The sequence below is a fragment of the Salvelinus alpinus genome, chromosome 23 (assembly GCF_045679555.1).
Source record: "Salvelinus alpinus chromosome 23, SLU_Salpinus.1, whole genome shotgun sequence".
Lineage (NCBI taxonomy): Eukaryota > Metazoa > Chordata > Actinopteri > Salmoniformes > Salmonidae > Salvelinus > Salvelinus alpinus.
This window is the reverse complement of record NC_092108.1, coordinates 41,455,605-41,474,447: the sequence shown is the minus strand read 5'-3', so window position 1 is coordinate 41,474,447 and position 18,843 is coordinate 41,455,605. Positions and strand designations below refer to the sequence as shown.

Sequence of the window (18,843 nt, the reverse complement as noted above, 5' to 3'; positions counted from 1 at the left end):
GGCACCTACTACCATACCACGTTCAACGGCAGTTAAATATTTTGTCTTGCCCAGTCACCCTCTGAATGTCACACAAACACCAGCCATGTCTCAAGGTTTAAATATCCTTCTTTAACCTGTCCTCCCCTTTATCTACACTGATTGAAGTGGATTTTACAGGTGACATCAATAAGGGATCATAGCATTCACCTGGTGAGGCTGTCATGGAAAGAGCAGGTGTTCCTAATGTTTTGTACACTGTAAATCCCACTGTAAACTATATAGGCTTCCGTGGTGATCTCTTGAGCCATAACTCGATGCAAAGAGGAGCGATGGGCCGTCAGGTCATCCAAACAACCATGGAAGAGGTTCTGAAGATCTATTAATTAATCAATCATAGATCTTTGTCTCCCTACTATTCAAAACAATATAAAGACACCGATTTCCTTTGTTTGGTCTCTGCCAGACCTCCCAGGCCCACCCATGGTTGCGCCCCAGTCATGTGAAATCCATAGATTAGGGCCTAATGAATTTATTTCAACTGACTGATTTCCTTATATGAACTGTAACAGTAAAACCGTTGCATGTTGTGTTTATATATTTGTATGTACGGTGTCCAGTGGAGGTCGTTGTTTGAAAGCAGCTTGGAATAGAAGAAAGCACCCGAACCACGGCGAAATCTGAATCTTGCAGTTTTGCAACGCGCGGTTTGAAAAAGCACGTGATCAAATGAAGCTTTTGACGTCATTGATTATATACTTCTGATAAAGCGATACACGCATCCGCACACTGCTTCAAAGCATGCCTCGGAGCTCCGTATCACTACAAAAGCCGTGAGGAGCGCCCATCTCAAATCGAATAGTAATCTACGCTCGGTCATGTTGTCAACAAGGCAGCATATGGTGCATCGTCCAGAAACATACATCACGTTCCCATTAAATATGTTTGAATTAAAATTCGTTTTCATTGGGAAGGCAGATAAAGTACTTTTGCATGAGAAAACAAAGAATCATACTCATTACTCCATGTGCTAATTACCTCACTTTTGTTTTGAACCGACCTCGCCGTGGGCTTTGAACCGACACTTTGCCCACGCCCGGTAGGCAGCCCAGATCCAAAACGAATGCAATCAACTTTCCCCCAATGCAAAACTTACCCGGACAAGAATAAATTAATCCTCTCATTGAATGAATATTGACATCCATTCAAATCTCATCGACTGTGGCCTTTTCTCAAATGTTCCTTCTCGCGTCCTCTCTCCTAGCCTCCTTCTCAAAACCCATTGGAGGAGAAGGTCAAAGGGCGGGACCTCTGGCTTTCTCATCCAATTGGTTTTGAGAAGGAGGCGACGAGCAAGGACGCGAGGAAAATAAAATTGAGAATAGGCCTGCCCCTGTGTGCTCGAGCGATTATGAAGTAACAAAGAAACGAATGCGGTGGGTTGTTACAATTTTATCGGTAACATTTTATCAATATCAAGCGGGGTTTTTTGTACGTGAAAGAACTTTGCGAGTGTTCTGTGGCGTTGACATTCTTCACAATTGTCGCTTCGAAGTTGACTTCTCGACGGTGAGTGTTGTTCCAATGTTTACATGCCTTCAAAATGGAAAGCGCTCGTTTAGGCTACAGCAAAAAATTCGGCAAAGAATAACAGAATGTGTGTATAGATTAGTTTATTTTGGTACACTCGACAACCTATGAATATGCAGACTACTTATTTGTAGTTAAAAAAAATCTTAATATCAGTTTCAGGTGTTTTCAAATGTGTTCTAAGTTCCCATTAGTGTGTCTAATGGTAACCTACGTAAACCAATGATTTAGTTGAATAATCGTTAGAGACAATAAGCTATTACTCGAGTTGGTTTCTTTTTTAATTTCATAGTGATTATCTTGTTCTAATTATCTAATTACATTGGCTGGCAAACCGGTGTTTCATAATGACGTCTTCTTCCTTGGCCGGACGTCAGTCACTTCCTTTAATCCTACGTCAGGACAGTGATCTATTTGATCCACGAAGGGAAAAGGTCTTGTAACATTTGCCTATACCCGAGTATCCACTCACTTGTCCTCGTGTGTTTCTCTCGCTGTTTTTGTGTACATACCATGTGGGCATCTCGTTTACTCGTTCACATGGTCAACTGATATATTATATCACATCTCAAAATGGTGGTACAAGGTTACTTGATTGTGTCTCTGATACACCATGTTCTGTGTCATGCAGGACATATATTTGCATGGATTATTGTGGTGGTCTCTATTTGCACACACCTGTACTGACAGAATCTCTGGAGTATACTTTTGTTTTACCTTTTTTACTCTTTGTTGAGATAAAGGGTGGAGTCACTTTTTATTTAATTTTTTTACTCTTCCCAATAAATAATTATAGTATTGCATTTGATCAACAGTGTCTCATGTCTTGAATTACATTCCTCCCTCCTCAACCTTCCCACTAGAGTCATTCCATGTTAGGGATGGGCACAGTTATTTGAATATCCGAACAGACCTTAGTGTTCGATTAGGCTTGATAGGAGAGATTATTTTTATTTTTGCTGTTTTAAAGTTAAATAAAATGATCTGTGACATTTCTACATAGCCTACAAGGATATACCATTAGATTCCATTTTTTTTAAAATAAAACAGCAGTATTTATGAGTGTGCACCATTAAAGAAAATGCACAGGTAGTCTACACACTTCATATAGGTGTAGCTTGTTTTTGTTGTCAATTCAAAGTGGTTCTACAGTCAGAGGCTCTGTAGAGTAAGTGAAAGATTTTGAATCACTGCAAAATGGAGTTAATTCTGTGATTTTTAAGTTGGCTAAATGAGGATGAGTAGGCTACAATGATCACCCAACAGGGAGGTTGTTGTAGACAAGGACCTGGGAGTGCAGCAAAATAGCCTCCATTAGCCTTGCTACTTTAGTTAGCTAGCTGGAGACTGTAGCTAGCTAGGTTTTTCCCAACGATTTGATTCAACCAATACAGGCACTACCAGATGGTATGATAAATAACCTGTGGAAATAATTTATTATTATTATTACCGAGCAGATGAGCTCCTGCATTTTTCAGCATGTTTTGAGAAAAAAATATTTAGTTAGATAAACATGGATTTTTTTTGGCAGGGACACGTACAGGATGCTACCCTATACTACAACCTTAACTCCAAATCAAAACTCCAACCCTACAACCTGATTTTTGGATGGAATTACCTGAAGAGCTTCATACCAGCAAGGATTATTATTCTCAAACTATACAGCAAATGCACTGGCAAACAAACAGAAACCTGAGAACACCATCCAACCTGGAACTAGTCTGAAGCCATCTTTTTATTTTCAAAAGGCAAGAAGAAAATACATTATAATGATATATTTTACTTTAAAAGGACTGAATGCTAAGTTAACAGCTGTGTGTGAGCTCTCACATTTTTCAACATGTTTTTTACAATAAGATAGTTTGAGTATTTTGAGTTTACTTGATGCTACCCTCCACAGCATAACCTTAACTCCAGATCAAAACTCCAAACCTACAACCTAGGCGTGAAGTGTCGGAGCCTTTGAGCCAAACACATGGCAGGAGTCTCACAGGCTACCCCTCCCAAATCCAGAGACCTTGAAGCACGCTCCTGCTGTTCAGGGCCATCCACTGGCATTTTCTACAAGAAATCTGCCTCCAGAAGTAAAGCTTCCTACTCCCACTGCTGCTTGGATTCCACCTGGCGATCTGTTCACTGTCTGCCCTGGCTTTTCTCCCCCTGTCTGGTACAGGTACCCCCACCACACACACCCCTCTCTAACGCGCTTTCGCTCGCCTCCAGCACACTGGCACTGTTGGGGCGAGTGACTCTGAACTTACAATGGCTAGCCCCAAGTCGTATTTTTTTTTCTTGTGCGTTTTGCTATTTGCCTCATGGCTCCTGCTTGCTTTGGTGACTGAACTTTCTTGTTTACCCTACCGTGGGACAGACTGTTTGTTCCCACACTCGGGACTCTGACTCTATTGGTTACAGTCTTTTGGCCCCCCATCCTGTTCTAACCACCTCTCGCTGTCTTTGTATTCCTGTTATCTGATGAAATGGCTGTAAAATATGATCCTGTTGCCATCAAATGCACATTCAAATGTCATAAATCAACACTGCAGTGCCTTGATTGTATTACTGTTGATGATGTACACCCTGGCCCATCTACTGTTGCTAGCCCCAATTGACTTGTGCTCTGATAACTGTTACACTGATTTCTGCTCTCGTAAAAGCCTGGATTTTCTGCACGTTAACACTAAACTTATTACCTAAAATCGATCACTTGAAAGTGTGGGTTCCCAGCTCCAATCCAGATGTTGGTCATTACTGAGACGTGGTTAAGAGTATTTTGAATTTTAAATGGACAAACATGGACAAACATTTTTGCTTTTCTTTCAAAAAACAAGGACATTTCTAAGTGACCCCAAACTTTTGAACGGGAGTGTATATATCCTTACAAATGAAGAGGGCTAGGTTTTGTTTAAAAAAATAAAACGTCTATTGGAAAGTTCTTGCTAGCTTACTTTTTAGTTTGGATCCCGTGACGCCGTTAGCATCAGTTGCTGGGACTGCTTGTCTCTGTCCAGTGATCCTTCCAACCAAGGACTGGTCTGAGGACCTATTTAGTGTTGCAGCTAGCTAGCTGCATATCAAGCTAGTGGGGTTTTCTTGGGGGCTTGAACGCAGCCTGCGATGAGGTTAGCCATTGTGGATTGTCCCAGGTTTGTGGCTGTCTAGATCCCTGCTGTTTACAATTTCCCCTGTGACCTGCCCTGTCTGGAACTGGGAGAAGTAACCGCGTATCCTGCGTTGCTACCTACCAAGACCAAAGCCGGCGGGAGGACAGTGGTGTGTCTCTCACACGTGAAAGATATTTTTAAATGAACAAAGCGTTCTACAAGCAGTTGTTACATCAAGAAAATAGCTTTAAGTGTTTTGACCAAATACTGGTGCATTCAACTAATAAAAGAATGGATGACCTGACCAGAGGTCCAAGACCTGATGAACAGTTTGCAGTTCTCCCAGGGTCAGCTCGATGAGTTGAAACAGGAGAACGGCAAGATGGCAGCAATCTGTAAGTAATTGAGAGAGGACATCAGTTCTGTGTATGTGAATCCATGATAACAATGCTGGATAAATCACTCGAGACAATCAACTCGGAACATCATGGTTTTGGACGGAATTGCAGAATCTCCACATGAGACCTGGACGGAGTCGTGAGGGAAGTTATATCTGGGAAATTGAAGATTGAGGTGGAGCGCACCCACAGGACTGGAAAACCCACCACCAGCCCAGGTGACAGGCCCAGGCCAATAGTGGTCAAGTTCCTGAGGTTCAAGGACAAGGTAGCTGTTCTGGGAAGAGACAATAACTTGAGAGGAATGAACAGTTGAAGTCGGAAGTTTACATACACCTTAGCCAAATACATTTAAACTCAGTTTTGGCTCAGAAGTTTACGTACACTTAATTAGTATTTGGTAGCATTGCCTTTAAATGGTGTAACTTGGGCCAAACATGTCGGGTAGCCTCCCACAATAAGTTGGGTGAATTTTTGGCCCATTCCTCCTGACAGAGCTGGTGTAACTTAGTCAGGTTTATAGGCCTCCTTGCTCACACACACTTTTTCACTTGCTCACACATGCTTTTTTGCACTTTTCGCACCAAAGTACGTTCATCTCTAGGAGACAGAACGCGTCTCCTTCCTGAGCGGTATGACAGCTGCGTGGTCCCATGGTGTTCATACTTGCATACTATTGTTTGTACAGATGAACATGGTACCTGCAGGCGTTTGGGAATTGCTCCCAAGGCTGAACCAGACTTGTGGAGGTCTAGTTATTTTTCTGAGGTCTTGGCTGATTTCTTTTGATTTTTCCCATGATGTCAAGCAAAGAGGCACTGAGTTTGAAGGTAAGCCTTGAAATACATCCACAGGTACACCTACAATTGACTCAAATGATGTCAATTACCCTGTCAGAAGCTTCTAAAGCCATAATTTTCTGGAATTTTCCAAGTTGTTTAAAGGCACAGTCAACTTAGTGTATGTAAACTTCTGACCCACTGGAATTGTGATACAGTGAAATAATCATCGGTCTGTAAACAATTGTTTGAAAAATTACTTGTCTTGCACGAAGTAGATGTCCTAACCGACTTGCCAAAACTATAGTTTTTCAACCACTCCACAAATGAGTTGGTAACACACTTAGGTTGGAGTCATTAAGACTAGTTGATGTAAACTTCTGACTTCAACTGTATATCGTCCTCAACGAGGACTATCCTAAAGCTGTGCGCCAGAAGAGGAAAGAACCTATCCCAGCAATGACAGCTGCCAGATAGCGTGGGGACATCGCTTACATCCGCAATGACACGCTCGTTGTCCACCCACCTTCCCAGAAGCCTGGAGGGGATGAGAGAGCCATGCCTATGGGTTTGTAGCTTTAACCCTGCAGCACGCACAAACCAATTGATTTAATGGGCTGCTGAATGTATATATTTTTCTCTTGCTTTGTTTGCGCTTTTCAGTGTTATGTCTATCTCTGATAAGCAACCCAGGAAAGGGATGAAAATAGCCCATATTGATATAATCTCAGTAAAAAAGAAACGTCCTCTCACTGTCAAATGTGTTTTAGTTTCAGCAAACTTAACATGTGTAAAATATTTGTATGAATATAAGATTCAACAACTGAGACATAAACTGAACAAGTTCCACAGACATGTGACATAACAGAAATAACAGTCCCTGAACAAAGGGGGGGGTCAAAATCTAAAGTAAGTCAGTATCTGGTGTGGCCACCAGCTGCATTAAGTACTGCAGTGCATCTCCTCCTCATGGACTGCACCAGATTTGCCAGTTCTTGCTGTGAGATGTTACCCTACTCTTCCACCAAGGCACCTGCAAGTTCCTGGACATTTCTGGGGGGGATGGCCCTAGCCCTCACCCTCCGAACCAACAGGTCCCAGAAGTGCTCAATGGGATTGAGATCCGGGCTCTTCGCTGGACATGGCAGAACACTGACATTCCTGTCTTGCAGGAAATCACACACCGAACGAGCAGTATGGCTGGTGGCATTGTCATGCTGGAGAGTCATGTCAGGATGAGCCTGCAGGAAGGAAGGGTACCACATGAGGGAGGAGGATGTCTTCCCTGTAACCCACATCGTTGAGATTGCCTGCAATGACAACAAGCTCAGTCCGATGATGCTGTGACACACCGCCTCAGACCATGAAGGACCCTCCACCTCCAAATCGATCCCACTCCAGAGTACAGGCCTCAGTGTAAAGCTAATTTCCTTCGACGATAAACGCGAATCCATCACCCCTAGTGAGACAAAACCGCGACTCGTCGGTGAAGAGCACTTTTTTCCAGTCCTGTCTGGTCCAGCAACGGTGGGTTTGTGCCCATAGGGGATGTTGTTGCCGGGGATGTCTGGTGAGGCCCTGCCTTACAACAGGCCTACAAGCCCTCAGTCCAGCCTCTGTCGGCCTATTGCGGACAGTCTGAGCACTGATGGCGGGATTGTGCGTACCTGGTGTAACTCGGGCAGTTGTCGTTGCCATCCTGTACTTGTCCCGCAGGTGTGATGTTCGGATGTACCGATCCTGTGCAGGTGTTTTTACACGTGGTTTGCCACTGTGAGGACGATCAGCTGCCCGTCCTGTCTCCCTGTAGCGCTGTCTTAGGCATGTCACAGTACGGACATTGCAATTTATTGCACTGGCCACATCTGCAGTTCTCATGCCTCCTTGCAGCATGCCTAAGGCACATTAACGCAGATGAGCAGCGTCCCTGGGCGTCTTTCTTTGTTTTTTTTCAGAGTCAGTAGAAAGGCCTCTAGTTTCTTAACTTCTCTGAAAAAGGGATGTTTCCTTTTTTTTTAAAGTTTATTTGATGCACTTCAACAAAATGTTTCAGGAATGCATATCTTATTTGTTGCTAACTAGAAAGGATTACAGAACAATCTGAGATGGTGGGTGTCAATATTCTTTCTTGTGCTTTTTGAGGTGGAACACACTCACTACTAGACTACTAGTCAGAATTTGACTGTAGGTGTGAAAGCAATAGGCCTGTTTTAGATGGTGGAAACTTATCAATTTCTCAGTATTGGTGATCACTAAGGAAAGGTTCCGAAGCAATATTATTTAGACTTGGCATTGGCCTGTTTTAAATGCTTTGAAATGTGTATTTTCCTTTTTCTGTGGGAGTCCTTGCATTCACCTGTCAATTCATGAAGGTTGCATTGTCAAAGCCCTGTGCCCTGGTTCGGGTTCAGAGGCTGGCACACCTGGCTGTCATTGGCCAGGGAGGTATTAGACACTGAACAGCTGGGTACTGTGGGTCCTCAGGGAGGGGGCCAGGTGCCACCCTTTTTCATTTGACTAATTCACTGGGGGGGGGGCCAATAAGGTGGGATGGATGGATGGATAGAGGGGAAAGAATAGGAGGTATACAACACCATGGTGACGGGGTCCTTTATCTGTCTGGATTTGCCCAGCCAGTCACGAAAGAGGAGACCAGAGGCTCCCCAGGGCAGTCTGACTGTTTACCTGCTTTCCCCCTCTTCTGTGCCTTCATCTCCCATCTCTTATTCCCTGTTTGGCGCTTTATCTGTGGTGTTTTTAAACGAATGAGCATGTCTCATTAAAGAAAGATGGTCAGTCTGTCTAGCTTTCTCTCTCGCTCTTTTTCTTTCTAGTATTCTTCTTCCATTCTCTCTGTATACCACAACTTTCGATCAGTGTCTTCTGTTCTCCCTGTCTCAACCCCCTCAGCTCTCATGCTCGCTCTTTTTTTTATTTCTGTCTTTTTATTGCGCTCTTCCTTCCTCTCTCAGCCAGTTATCATACCACAACCCCCCTGCCGCCCTATCAATGCACAACAATAGTTCACCCTCTTTCTGTTTCTCATGCCATCCGACTCACTTGCCTGTAGCATGAATTCTCTTTTTCGCTTCACTCATTTCTGGTCACCTCTCTTGCATTTTCTTCCGTCTTTCATGTGCTCTTAATCTCAAATGTTCTCATCTACTCACTCATCTTGCTCTTATTCTCTAACTCGGTCATTCTGACTCGTTTTTTCACTTTTTCGTTCATGCTCTCCCCCTTCCCCTCTTTCTCTCCCTGGTGGCAAATGACCTAAAGTTAGGCGAATGTGTTAATGAGAGGGGTTCAGTTGACAGACCAGCTACTATCCCTCCTATTACTAAACTGAAGCACTTTAAAGATGAGCATATCTATTTTCAGTTGTTTTTTTACTAGTGCCTGCTGTCGGCTATAGAGCCGGTTACACACATTTTCAGCCATGTACTTTTTTACAATTCACAAGACAGATATGCATCTTCTAGTGATCTATTGATATGACAGATGCCTGTCAGCCACAAAGTGAGCGATGATGGGGAAACACTGCTGGTTTGACAGTGCTGTCTGTCCCGCCTCCCGGTACCTGGGTGGGTGTGTTGTACGCTGTGGTTGCAGTCAAACTTCTTTACATGGAGGGAGAGCGTGTGATGCTCCTTCATCGTCTATGTGAGTCAATTTGCACGTCCCATATAATGTTGTAACAATGAGTCGACATCCATTTAGCCTGTTTTCTGTCACATGAAATTATTTTCTGTTGCATGTTTCATATGCAGCCACGAAGTGCTGGCTTATAGGCTTACTGTGCTTTGATTGACGATCAGCAAGCTTGACTGGTTTATAAATTGTGTTGAAATTACTGAATAAAGTCTCATGTTGTCATTTAGAAATCGTGGTATGCATCGGGACAAGTAAACTAAAGATCTTGTTTGTATTTTCAATATAAAGTCCAGTGGCGCCGTAAAAATGGCGCCAGAGATGAAGGCTGACGTTCTACGTGTCCCCAAACGATTTGTTTTTGTTTGTTTATTTGCGTTGTTATTTTGTACAAGATGTTTCCGCTACCGTCTATGACCGAAAATAACTTCTGGACATCAGGACTGCGATTACTCACCAGACTGGCAGAATCCTTTTTTTCCTTTGACGAGCCCGACGTGAATGATATACTGCTTTCTTGAACAGGCCCAGATCCCCATGATTTGCGTGAAGAGGTGGGAGAAAGGGGCCAGAGTGGGCTGCCTTCTGAGAATTCATAGGCAATCGAATAAACCCCAATTCCTTCCATTCTGCTAGAAAATGGGCAATCTCTGGAGAATAAAATCGATGACATACGTGGAAGGTTAAACTACCAACAGGACATTGGCTGAACGACGACACTATCAACATACAGCTGGCTGGTTATACACTGCACCGGCAGGATAGAACATGCGGCGTCTGGTAAGACAAGGGGTGGCGGACTATGTATTTTTGTAAATAACAGCTGGTGCACGATATCTAAGGAAGTCTTGAGCTATTGCTCGCCTGAGGTAGAGAGTCTACAGCTTATCATGAGATAATCTACCTAGAGTTTTCATCTGTATTTTTCGTAGCTGTTTTACATACCACCACAGACTGAGGCTGGCACTGAGACAGCATTGCATGAGCTGGAAGCAAACAAGAAAACGCTCGCCCAGAGACGGCGGTCTTGGTAGCCGGGCACTTTAATGCAGGGAAACTTAAATCCGTTGTACCAAATTTCTATCAGCATGTTAAATGTGCAACCAGAGGGGGAAAGAAACTCTGTTTGTGGAGTAAAGGTGGTCCAGAGACTCATATACAAAGCTCGCCCTCCATTTGGCAAATCTGACCTTAATTCTGTAAACCTGCTTACAAGCAAAAATGAAAGCAGGAAGCACCAGTGACTAGATCAATAAAAAGGTGGTCAGAAGAAGCAGATGCTAAGCAACAGGACTGTTTCACTAGCGTAGACTGGAATATGTTCTGGGATTACTCCGATGGCATTGAGTACACCGCATCAGTCATTGGCTTTATCAATAAGTGCATCGGTGACGTTGTGGAAGTCCTGACATATAAAGAATGTCTTTCAAGGGAGACCTGGCCAAGATGGTACGATTTCTAGCTTGTTTGTTGTTTTTGTTTTACATACTTGCTTAGTTATTCCACCAGGGCTTGTATGCTAGCACAGCAAGAGGGCAAAATGTATGTCAACACATTACATTTTGCCTCATCAAAAACACATGCTTATATCTGGGGTAACTTTTGTATTCGGTGGCACACACACTCAACCATCATAGGTGTTCAGAGTGCTCTCTCTTCTCTCACTCTGTCTCTGTTTCTGCATCTCTCTCTTCACTATGTGTTGAACACTGATTGGGAACACAGGCACAATATTTCATACCAGGTGATTGTGACAAAGAAGCATAGGTGGCTGCAAGACTAACCTGGTGTCTGTTATGTCCCCCATCTTATCTGAAGTTATTTATTCTCATTCCCAGAGAATAAAGATCTCTCTTTAGAGTGAGCTGAGTGTCGGCACTTCTCATTTGCATTTAGATGACAGACGATAAGGTTTCCCCCACCCTTGTTTGTCATGTTGTGATGAGTCAATGTCTGGCTGGGTGTTAGTTAAGGGGACTTTTAGAGTGTGTATGCGTGCACATAAAAAGTGTGTGTTACGTGTGTGTGATCCAATTCTAGTGTGTGGTTGTGTGAGCCAGTGTTCCCCAATGTGGTTTTATTTGGCCCCCTAAGGGGGGGGGGGGGGGGGTTCATTGTTGGACATAAACTGTCAAAACACCAGGAAATCAGCTCCAAGTGATTTTAATTTGGGAATCTGTTCCCAAGTATTTCTACGCATAATAGAGACCAGACACGTGATCTACAGAAATATTTGACTAAGACATGTCTGTTTGGGCTTCTTGCGGTCAATTTGCAGTCAAATGATTTTCAATTATGTTCCGGCAACCCCGATAGTCCCCTCAAGAAAAAATTGTCCCACGGCTGACTAGTTGATGATCCTTGGTGTAGGCTATACTTCATGTCTGTGTGGTTTTCCATGTCTGGGGTGTGTTCATTCTGTACAGTGTGGTTTCATAATGTGTCTGTGTTCGTCTGCCACAGACAGACTGAGCTGTCCTGTGATCCAGTGAGGTCATACAGTATGTGGTCTGTGTGTTCCATGTGGTTTGACGCCTGATGGCTTTTCCAGTTATGTCCGTAAGATGAAGTTTTCCCTAGACACCCGGACTAAGGTCAATTTTAGTGCTGTTCCACCCTAAGGATTAAGGTTAGGATGTTGGGTGAGTAAACTGAGAGGGGGACGTGGCCAATGGCATGGTATTAGAGGCCCTCTTGGCCACAGAGACAACATTTTGTTTTTAAAGCAAATGCCCTGTAATACTACACATTTTGTCATGGGGCAGAGAATGTTTTACCACTTCTAAAGCTAGCTTCCTGCAATTATACATATTTTGCCATGGCTTATGCCTTCGCGTAGGGATATCTGAGTAACTCAAACATAACAAAATCAGTGGTGGCCTCATGTAATGAAACGTGATTTATTTTAGATTCTCCCCAACTGTCTAGCTTTTATTTTGGTGATTTTGTTAGTTCTCAAAGAGAATCTAATAAGATATTACTCAATTATATTTTATATCTGGTTTTAGGCGTTTAAGATAACATTGCACCATGTAATTATTTTAGCAGTGTGGCAGCCACAATTTAGCATCGGCGATGCGTTGCCGCTAAATGCATATAGGGGAAACGTGGGTGTGTGTGTGCTGGTCATGCTCATGTCAGAGCCATGTCCGAGATGAGCTATCTGGGGACACGAGAGACAACTGGGCGACTGGAGTCGGTCAGTCACGTTTCTGCTCTGGAAGATGTCATGGTGGGATGGAGGAAAGGGAGGGGGAAGGGATGGAGGGAGACGGAGGGGAAGATGGTGATGATGAGATTGATAAGCATAGAGGGATGAAGAACTGAAACCAAGACGAAGGCCACCCTGGGTCATTGGATAGATGGCTGTCAGTTCTGAGAAACAGCAGAGTGGGTGGGTGTCTGTCTGGGAGAGTGAATGAGACACGGTGTTTGTGTCTTTGGGCATGGGTCATACTGTGCCACTTTGCCTTGGCTGGCTCATTGTATTGACAGGAGTTACTGGTAGCCCATAGAAAGGAACCAAGTAGTTTTCATCGAGCATTATACAACAATATGGAAACGCAAGTGCACCAGCATAGAGGTCGCCTGGATGGGATAGTCTACACACGTCTTGGTGTCTAGCCAACATTTAATAGACCATTAATAATTTCCCCACATGTTAGCCTACATTAGTCGCGCACACACACAGTCCTACAGGATACACGTGTTACAGAACTCCATAGCAGCCCATATGTGTGTGTGGTGACGTCCTGTTAAAGTGGAGCCATCAAGGGCTTTTGATTTAGTCTGGGCCTAGCACCCTGTCTAATCTGCTACAAAGAAGGAGAGGGGTGGATGGAAGAAAGAGACGGAAAGAAAGAACATGTGGCGGAGGAGACGGAGCAGGAAGGGTGGATGTAGCAGATGTTCACGGCAAAAAAATAGGATGCAATGTGATCAGTAGACAATTGTGAATGATAATGTGTGAACTGTTATTTCTGCCCTGACTTTGTCATTGAAGGCTTCTTAATACATTGACCTGATTCTACAGAATGACTGGATTTAGACAGGAAGATCTTAACTAGAATCCTAATTTCCTGTGAAATGGGCCTATAATGTTCAAGAAATCCACAGATCAACATAAAACACACTCACTGTAGCGCATACTCAGTGTTAGACTTCAAGGTATTTAAAAAAAATCTATATTTAACCTTTTTTAACTAGGCAAGTCAGTTAAGAACAAATTCTTATTTACAATGACGGTCAAACCCGGACGATGCTGTGCGCCACCGTATGGGACTCCTAATTACGGCCAGATGTGATACAGCCTGGATTCGAACCAGGGACCGTAATGACGCCTCTTGCACTGAGATGCAGTGCCTTGGACCACTGCGCCTTTCGGGATTTTTGCTGGGGGGGGGGGGGGGTTGTGTGTTGAAAAGCCACCACTTCTCTGTTTTTATATCATTACCAGGTAGGCTGTGGCCCTCCACCCAGACACTGTAGTAGTGAGGCGGGCACCGGGTTCAGAGAATATGGAGCGCACCCCCCCCCCCCCTCCTGATTTATTCATGAATTCACTTTCTTGTTTCATTTCGGGAAAGGATCTAGGTCAGACCTTTTATAGTGTGATACAGAGGAAAAGGAGAAATTGAATTAAAGTCACTGGCAGTGGCAAACATGACAATCCATATGCTGGTATGATAATGGTGAATGAATGGTGAAACCATGTTCCTACTTTAGCTTGCCACCTGAATGTGTCAAGTTACATTGTGTTTCAGGTTGGATGTATTGTCAGTTGTTTTGTGGTGAGGGGAAAACCTGTTTGCAGTTTAATGGTGTTAGATAACGTTATTCCCGTGAAGAGATGTAGCAAGATAACAACCTTAACTCAGTCAATTCCACACTAGACAACCCATCTGGATAGATTTTCTATAGACTCACTCTGCTAAATGGTGGCACTGTAGGCCTTAATGGTCGCTGGTGCAGCTCAAATAGGTATGTATGGCTGCTTTTGTTTTAGAGGACTATGTAACCCTACGTACTCAAAAGCGTACTTCAAAGTAATGGATCAGACACACACATCCTACACTCTCTTTAGACTGAGTGTAGAGTCCCGCCTTACACTGGGACCTTGACTAATTCAGGAAGGAAACCTATTGATTTCAGCCAAGCAGGATCACCTTTTACCTACAGGAGAGCACAGGACACTGCTGCTGGCCTGGGGAGGCTGGATGGAAGGAGCAAGATGGCGGTAGATGGATGGAGGTTGACAATAGGCTAGGGCTGTCCCTGACAACAACAACAAAAATCTTGGTCGTCTGTTCTTTCAACCAATCGATTGGTCGACATGTTTAAACCTGTATTTTTCCATATATAGACACAACCTATGTTTGAATAAAATCAACAGTACAGTGTCCTTACTCAAGATTGACAGGAGCGCTCCAAACAAAAGACAATTAATACATTGACAGCTTATAAATGGAATAAACAAACCTTTTTTTCTCACAAGTGTAACCTAGGTTGTGCGGTCTGCAAACAACGTGTCCACTCCCACTATGACAATGGTAAAACTGGTGGTGATGATGATGAATGCATCAACAGAAATTACCATAACCAAACATTGTAGGCTAGAAATAATGGTAAATGTACTACTGGTGTGCCATCCCTGTGGCCTCCGCAATGGGTTAGTCCACTCACAGGCATGAATCAGACAGGTGTCTCGTGTGCCATAACATTTCATTTAATATATTTGCCACTGCTCGACTAAAACATTCTTGGTCGACCAACTTGGCCTGTCGACTAAATTTGGTCAGCCCTACAGTGGGCAGCATTTATAGAGTGAAAGCATTGGAAGAGTTTCATGTTTTATCAGTGGTGGAAAAAGTAGCCAATTGTCATACTTGAATAAAAGTAAATGTACCTTTTTTTTTTTTTATAGAAAATGACTCAAGTGAAAGTCACCCAGTAAAATACTACTTGAGTAAAAGTCAAAGTATTTGGTTTGAATTATACTTAAGTATCAAAAGTAAACGTATACATGATTTCAAATTCCTTATATAAAGCAAATCAGATGGCACTTCTATTTTTTAACTCTTTTTATTTTACGGCTAGCAAGGGACACGCACTAACATTAACAAATGAAGCATGTGTGTTTAGTGAATCTGACAGATCAGCGGCAGTAGGGATGACCAAGGATGTTCTCTTGATAATGCTTTGCATTCAACATAAACAAATACTTTTCGGACTCGGAAAATGTATGGAGTAAAGTACATTATTTTCTTTAGGAATGTAGTGAAGTAAAAGTTGTCAAATTATAAATGTTAAAGTACAGATACTTTTCTGTAAGTAGCACTTTAAACAACTATTTTTACTTGTTTAATTAGTCGTACTGGATACGCACGGTATACATTGTCCACTAAATGTTTACTTGCAGGTTCCTTCTCCACAATGCAACAACAATAAGAAAAGAATACCAACACAAAGTAAATGGCAGTAGAATAAACATTTTAGCATAAGAGCTTAGAAGTAGTGTTTGAAGGCCTAATGAAGGATAAGTGTGAGACTTAAGATGGAGTAGGCCTGTAATAGAGGGTTTATAAATGGCTGGTTGATGGCGTCCAGAAGACATTGGAAAGAGGGGGAGAAGAGGACATTTATTTTCAGTGTAGGAATGTACCTGCCCTAGAAGTGACATGTTTTCAACTGTAACTCTATGTAAGTAGGGCAGTACCATGAGGTTGTTATGCTAGCCTTTGAATGTTTTACCCTCTCACTGCTATAGTTAACTAGTCCTATTTCATTCAGTTGATTCTGAGTCTCAGTGAGGCTGTTCCGACTGGGCCACTGTCCCAAATCTCTCAAATCCCTCTGGGATTTAAGACACTAAATCCCCAGGGAGCCAGAGCCAGAGAGCTTGAAGAAACAACACTGGTGGCTTGGTGGTGTAGAGCCATATAGACAGAATAGAGTGAACTAAATCCACCATCTTGGCTCCAAACACCCCCCATGGCAAAATACTGTAGTTTACATTTGGGGGGAAAAATATATAGGCTAATTGCCCTGGAATCTCTCATGTAGAAGATTCTCGAACAAGTAAAAAAAATTAAAAAATTATATACCCTTTCAGACTTTAAGGCAGTGTTCCCAACAGGTGGGAAAAAATACCAGGATATCAGCTCCAAGTGATTTTATTTGAAAATCTGTTTCCAAGTATTCCCATGTGTAATCTGGCAATGTTTTTTTAGAACCCAATTTATAATCCCATTTTTACCACATTCTTGCCAGGATAAGCCTTTTATACTGTATCTCCCGTGCACATGCAGGCAAGTTTAGGAGTGGGTGGATGTCTATTTGAATAAATCCATTAAATATACACATCACAAAGAAATCCATTAATTCGTTTTAGGCAGGTCCTAAAAAACATCAGTATAAAAGTATTTTCAAAAGAATAGAATGGCATATTTTGAGATGAATTATGCTACTTGACTGTGCCATGCACATGAAATGAATAGTTGTTTTCTTTAGGAATGACCCCGTTTTAGTCGACTGGTCGATAGGCTGTTGCTCGACCGAAATGTCTTCAGACACCGGTCTGATTCGTTCCTGTTTGGGTGGACTAATCCATTGGAGGCCGTGGGGATGGCACAGTCCATCACTCTGACATGTGCTATTGAAATAAGCATATTGCTTATATTACATAAGAACAAGGGTCCAACACTTATAAAATAATGTTATATAAGAAATGCGCTTTCTCCCGTGTTAGATAGCGGTCGCTGTCCACGGTTCTGAAACATCAGTACGCTGTTGAAATGGTTCCTTTTTCCTAGACCATGTTGCTATGTGCATTATAGCAAAGTTACCCAGCATGTTGGAGGCAGAAGTGGAGTTAGGAGACGAGAAAAGTAAGGCAAGGGCTGTTATCTAAGAAAAGTGAGGAGAGTGGAACCCCCACCTTAATTAGGTCTGCCATCAACAGCCTAACTGTTAAATATGCCTGGCTTTATATATCTACAGAAATTAGACGGCTCCTGCTTGTTGCCTGTGAGTGTTTTGTTTAATAGCCTACTGATTCCGTGAGCACCAAACCTCATGCAACCACGTCGGTTGTTTTTAATCTTTGCTATGCTGTAATAAAGGCTTTTTGTTAGAACAGCCTCTCTGGTATTGCATATTTATTTATAGTTTACACTTCCAAATTGTCTTAAATTTATATTTAGAATAACCCACATTTTTCTTGATCTCCTTGTTATTGTTATCATTATAAGTAATGTCTTCATTTAGTAGGCTTAGTATAGCAGCCTTGTAATAACCACCATCGAGCTGTAGGCCTAAGAGCGCATCCTGTTTAGTCTTTATACTGTAACTTACGCCTATATTTCAATACTTATATAGGCTACTGTGTCAATAATTGGCATCAACAATTCCATGTCGTCTCTACTCATTCAAGGGTTTTTCTTTATTTTTACTATTTTCTACATTGTAGAGTAATAGTGAAGACTTCAAAACAATGAAATAACACACATGGAATCATGTAGTAACCAAAAGGGTTTTCTATTTGAGATTCTAAAGAGTAGCCACCCTTTGCCTTGAAAGCATTGCACACACTTTGCATTCTCTCAACCACATTCATGAGGTAGTCTCCTGGAATGCATTTCAATTAACAGGTGCACCTTGTTAATTTGTGGAATTTCTTTCCTCAATGCGGGTGGTGGAATTATTGCGTGTGGTGGAGTCACCTCAGACTTTTAGATTTCTTCAAAACAATCAGAATTTATTATTTCATTCCTGCAGTAACGGAGCTGGTCGGTAATCACCCCTGGAGGTGATCACTGAACTCAACGAGCTGGTTTCAGCCACAGCATTTTATAGCAAAGTCCATCCGCCTTCAGTGTACATGACAAACAACAGATGTATGGAATGGGTCACAAGGTTAAGATTTGTATGAAAGATACCTATAATTCACAGCAGACAGTATCTGCTGTAAACATTTTCCTCATTGTGTAGAGACCAGGGTCTGGTCCCCAACTCCATACTGGAACCATCTCCCCCTGGTCCAGAAATATTAACTCATGCTCTGGAATGTGGTATCACCCAAAGACATTGTAAATCCCCCAGAGGCCCACTTTCAGTTCACACAGACACAACAGAGTTATAAGAACCCTCTATTCTGTTGCATAAAACAACCATTTGATGCAATAAAAGTATTAACATAATCTTGTAATTTCTCACATGGGTTTGAGCCAATCAGTTGTGTTGTGACGAGGTGGTATATAGAAGATGGCCCTATTTGGTAAAAGACCAAGTCCATATTATGGCACAAACAGCTCAAATAAGCAAAGAGAAACGACAGTCCATTGC

At 42.6% G+C, this 18,843-nt stretch overlaps 1 protein-coding gene across 2 annotated transcripts in view; it reads left to right on the top strand.

The window, feature by feature from the left end:
* Nucleotides 1-1,331: 1,331 nt before the first annotated feature.
* LOC139551015 (SPRY domain-containing SOCS box protein 4-like) overlaps nt 1,332-18,843 on the top strand; it is a 98,853-nt gene continuing 81,341 nt past the window's right edge. The window contains exon 1 of one of the 2 annotated variants that reach the window (XM_071362348.1): nt 1,332-1,548. The gene's annotated coding sequence lies outside the window, so the exon portion shown is untranslated. The remainder of the gene's footprint in view (nt 1,549-18,843) is intronic. The other variant, XM_071362346.1, reaches the window with a different exon arrangement.